Here is a 5,773-nt window from a genome sequence, read left to right as displayed (position 1 = left end):
AAAAAAAAAAAAAAAAGCAAAACAAAACAATCACAGATTGGCAGAATGGATAGAGAAAATCACATACCACATATCTCTTGTCTTAGAGTGACTCACCTAACACATAAGGATTCATAGAAACTCAGATTAAAGGGATGGAAAAAGATATTCCATGCAAATGGAAACCAAAAGTAAGCAGGAGTAGCTATTCTTTTATTTTCTTCTTCTTTTTTTTTTGGAGGCAGAGTCTTACTCTGCTGCCCAGGCTGGAGTGCAGTGGTGTGATCTTGGCTCACTGCAACCTTCCACCTCCTGGGTTCAAACAATCCTCCTGCCTCAGCCTCCCAAGCAGCTGGGACTACAAGCGCCCGCCACCATGCCTGGCTAAATTTTTTTTTTGAATTTTTAGTAGAGATGGGATTTTTCCATGTTGGCCAGGCTGGTTTCAAACTCCTGACCTCAGGTGATCTGCCCGCCTTGGCCTCCCAAAGTGCTAGGAGTACAGGCATGAGCCACCGTGCCCAGCCAGGTGTAGCTATTCTTATAGCAAATGAAACAGAATTTAAAGCAACAACAGTAAATAATTAAATAATGGTAAAAGGGTCAATCCAACAAGCAATTACAATCTTAAATATATATGCACCTAAATCTGGAGTTCCCAGATTCCTCAAACATGTTCTACTGGACCTAAGAAATGAGACGGACAGCAACACAATCATTGTGGGAAGCTTTAACACTCTATTGCTAGCACTAGAGAAATTGAGATAGAAAGTCAACAAGGAAACAATGGACTTAAATTACTCTAGAACAAATGAATCTAACAGATACAGCATTCTATAGAAGAACTGAAGTATATTCATTCTTCTCATCAATGCATGGAACATTCTTCAAGACAGACCATAGGATAGGCCTTAAAAGAATTCTTAGTAAATTTTTAAAAATTGAAATCATATCAATTATCTGCACAGACCACAGTGGAATAAAACTAGAAATCAACTTCAAAAGGAGCCCTCAAAACTATACAAACACATGGAAATGAAACAATATGCCCCAATGATTTCAGGGTTAACAACAAAATCAAGGTGGAAATTTAAAAATTTTTTGAAATGAATAATAATGATGACACTAGTTATCAAAATCCCTGAGATATAGCAAAAGAAGTGCTAAGAGGAAACTTTATAATGCTAAATGCCTATATAAAAAAATCTGAAGGATCAAAAATTGACAATCTAACATCATACCTCAAGTAACCAGATAAACAAGAACAAACCAACCAAATCCAAAGCTAGAGTAGAGGGAAAAAATAGCAAAGATCAGCGCAGACATAAATGAAATTGAAACAAAGAAAAAAATACAAAAGATCAATGAAACAAAAAGTTGATTCTTTGAAAAGATAAACAAAATTGATAGATCATTAGCAAGATTAACCATTTAACCATGAGGAGGGAAGATTCAAGTAAGCTCAATTGTAAATGAAAATGAAGACATTATAATTGACACCACAGAAATACAAAAGATCATTCAAGACTACTATGAACACCTCTATGCACACAAATTAGAAAATCTAGAGGAAATAGATACATTCCTGGAAACATACATATTTAATCTTCCTAGATTAAATCAGGAAGAAATAGAAACCTTGAACAGACTAGTAACAAGCAGAGAGGTTGAATCAGTTGTAAAAAATTTGCCAACAAAAAAAACTCAGGGCAAGATGGACTCACAGCTGAATTTTACCAGTCATTCAAAGAATTGGTACCAATCCTACTGAAGTTATTCCAATAGGGAAGGAAGGAATCCTACCTAACTCATTCTTTGAAGCCAGGATTACCCTGATGTCCAAACCACGTAAGGATATAACAAAAAAAGAAAACTGTAGTCCAATATTCCTGATGAACATAGATGTAAAACTCCTCAAGAAAGTACTAACTGAGTCCAACAGCACATCAAAAAGATAATACATCATGTTCAAGTGGGTTTCACCCCAGGAATGCAGGGATGGTTTAATATATGCAAGTCAATAGATGTGATACATCACATAAACAGGATTAAAAACAAAAACCATGTGACCATCTCAATATATAGAAAAAAAGCATTTGATAAAATCCAGTATCCTTTTATGATAAAACCTTCAACAAACTTGGCATAGAAGGGACTTACTTCAAAATAACAAAAGCCATGTATCCCACAGCCAGCATCATACTAAATAGGGAAAAGCTGAAAGCATTCCCACTGAAAACGGGAACGAGACAAGAATTTCCACTTCCATTCAACATAATACTGGAAGTCCTAGCCAGAGCAATTAGGAAAGAGAGAGAAATGAAGAGCATCCACATTGCAAAAGAGGAAGTCAGTCTATCACTGTTTGCTGATGATATGACTGTATGCCTAGAAAACCCTAAAGGCCTCTCCAAATTTAATTGATAAGTTAATTCAGTACAATAAGAACCACAAAATACTGCTGAAATAAATCATAGGTGACACAAAGAAATGGAAACACATCCCATGTTCATAAATTGGAAGAATCAATATCATGAAAATGAACATACTGCCCCAAGCAATCTACAGATTCAGTGCAATTCCTATCAATATACCAGCATCATTTTTCACAGAATTAGAAGAAACAATCCTAAAATTCACATAGAATAAAAAAAGAGCCCATATAGCTAAAGCAACCCTAAAAAAAAGAACAAACCTGGATGTATCACACTAACTGACTTCAAATTACATTACAAAGTTATGGTTACTGGCATAAAAGTAGACACATAGGCCAATGGAACAGAAAAGAGAATTCAGAAATAAAGCCAAATACTTATAGTCAACTGATCTTTGCCAAAGCATACAAAAATGTAAATTGGGGAAAGGACACCCTCGTTAATAAATGATGCTGGGAAAACTGGATACCTGGCTACTCACATGCAGAATAATGAAACAAGACCCCTGTCTCTCATCTTACACAAAAATCAACTCAAGATGGATTAAAGACTTAAATCTAAGATCTGAAACCATAAAAATTCTAGAAGACCACCTAAAAAAACTTCTGTACATTGAAACAGGCAAAGAATTTCCTTCTTTCTTTCTTTCCTTATTTTATTTTATTTTATTTTGACATGGAGTTTTGCTCTTGTTGCCCAGGCTGGAGTGCAATGGTGCAATCTCAGTTCACCACAGCCTTCACCTTCCGGGTTCAAGCAATTCTCCTGCCTCAGCCTTCTGAGTAGGTGGGAATACAGGCATGTGCCTCCATGCCCAGCTGATTTTGTATTTTTAATATAGACGGGGTTTCTCCATGTTGGTCATGCTAATGTCAAACTCCTGACCTCAGGTGATCCTCCCACCTCGGCCTCCCAAAATGCTGGGATTACAGGCATGAGCCACCATGCCCAGCAAGATCCCAAAAGCAAATGCAACAAAAACAAAAATAAATATATGGGACCTAATTAAATGAAAAAGCTTCTGTACAGCAAAATAAATACTCATGAGAGTTATCAGACAACACAGAATAAGAGAAAATATTTGCAAACTATGCATCAAGCAAAGGACTAATATCTAAAACCTACAAGGACCTCAAACAAACCAGCAATTTTTAAAAAAAAATCCCATCAAAAAATAGGCAAATGATGTGAATAGACATTTTTTTAATGAATAGACATTTCTTAAGATATAAAATGGTCAAGAAGCATGAAAAAATGCTCAACATCACTAATCATCAGAGAAATTCAGATTAAAGCCACAATGAGATACAACATCATTCCTGCAACAATGACCCTTATTAAAAAGTCAAAAAACAATAGATGTTGGCATGGATGTGGGGAAAAGGGAACAATTATAAACTGCTGGTCAGAATATAAATTAGTACAACCTCTATGGGGATTCCTTCCTTCTTCCTTCCCTCCCTCCCTCCCTTCCTTCTTTCCTTCCTGCCTGCCTGCCTCCCTTTCTTCCTTCCCTTCCCTCCCTCCCTCTCTCTTTCTCTCTCTTTCTCCCTGTCTTCCTTCCTTCCTTTTTGAGAAAAAACCTTGCTCTGTTGCCCAGGCTGGACTGCAGTTGCATGATCTCAGCTCATTGCAACTTCCATCTCCCAGGTTCAAGAGATTCTCCTGCCTCAGCCATTCAAGTAGCTGTGATTACAGGCGCCTGCCACCTAGTGCGACTAATTTTTTTTTTTTTTTTTGTAGAGGTGAGATTTCACCATGTTGGCCAGTCTAGTCTTGAACTCCTGACCTCATGATCCACCTGCCTTGGCCTCCCAAAGTGCTGGGATTACAGATGTGAACCACTGTGCCTGGCCAGATTTCTTAAATAAATCAAAGTTGATCTACCATTCGATCCAGCAATCCCATTACTGTGTATTTACCCGAAGGAAAAGAAGCCATTATACCAAAAAGATACCTTGTATGTTAATACAACAAGGTATGTTTATTGAAGCACAGTTCACAATTGCGAAGACATGGAACCAACTAAAGCACCCACTGACCGCTGAGTAAATAGAGAAAATGTGGGCTATATGCCATGGAATACTACCCAGTGATAAAATGGAATGAAATCGTCTTTGCGGCAACTGGATAGAGCTGGAGTCCACTGTTCTAAGTGAAGTAACTCAGGAATGGAAAACCAAATACAATATGTTCTGTGTTATAAGTGAGAGCTAAGTTATGGGTACGCAAAGGCAGACAGAGTGGTATAATAGGACTTTGGAGAGTCAGAAAAAGGAAGGCAGAAGTGGGATGAGGAATAACAAATTACATATTGGGTACAATGTATACTTGGATGATGGGTACACAAAAGTCTCAGACTACCACTATGCAATTCATCAGTATAACCAAAACCCACTTGTACCCCAAAAGCTATTGAAATAAAAAATATTAAATAATAATAATAATAGATTATTGAGCATTTTTCTGGGATGTAGTTAAATTAGTTGAACACAGTCTGATCCTTTCATGGCTTACTTTTAAGATTTGTTCATTGGTCTTAGGGCAGGGTTAATTATTCTTCACAACTAAGGCAAGACGCTTTACCAAATGCTTTGTCAATTTTGACTAGTGGGAGTGGGCACTATTCCCCATCCTGTGTCAGTACCAACTATTATTAGCTCTAATTATTTTGGATGGGTCCTTCCCCGCAACAGTGTTCGGTACTCTGTCCTGTAAAGTCTAGCTACTTTGTCTTCTCCAGATTCTCAGCTCCATCTCCTCAACTCAGGGATGCTTCGAAGCTCTTCTTCGGTTCTGTTTTCTGCGCTGCGGGCCAAAGCCGAGGCAACCATCGCACGCCTTATTTGTTTCCCATCTGCCAGCAATCGGTGTTTATTGCTGCCGGATACCTAGTAACCTAAAATATGTTGTTTCATCTATTTCGTCCTTTTGTGTTGGTTGTTTCAGGCAAGAGGGTAAATCTGTTCTTACGACTTCGTCTTGGCCATAAGCACAAATTTGGTGGGCTACTTTTTGTCATGGACTTTGATTTATTAGGGCTCCATCTGTGGATCATTCTCTATTGTTTTTCCTATTATTGACAAATAATATTTATGAGATGACAGAACAAGATAAAGTTGAGTTTGGATGAAGACTACTATACCACCAAGATCCTTTAGTGACAGAAGTCTAATCAGAAAGTCCAAAGATATCAATCAGTCAAATATAATTTTCTCAGGAAAAAATCAAATTCAGTGCTTGGAAGCTTCAATGAAATCATATCTTAGACCCAGAATATGATTTATCTCTCCACTATAAGGCAGGAATTGCAAACAGAAGAGGTGTACAGGGCCCTCAGATATGCACGCCAAAGCCGT

The sequence above is a fragment of the Cebus imitator genome, unplaced genomic scaffold (genome assembly GCF_001604975.1).
Source record: "Cebus imitator isolate Cc_AM_T3 unplaced genomic scaffold, Cebus_imitator-1.0 Scaffold65, whole genome shotgun sequence".
In the NCBI taxonomy this organism is placed as follows: Eukaryota; Metazoa; Chordata; class Mammalia; order Primates; family Cebidae; genus Cebus; species Cebus imitator.
This window is presented reverse-complemented; position numbering follows the sequence as displayed.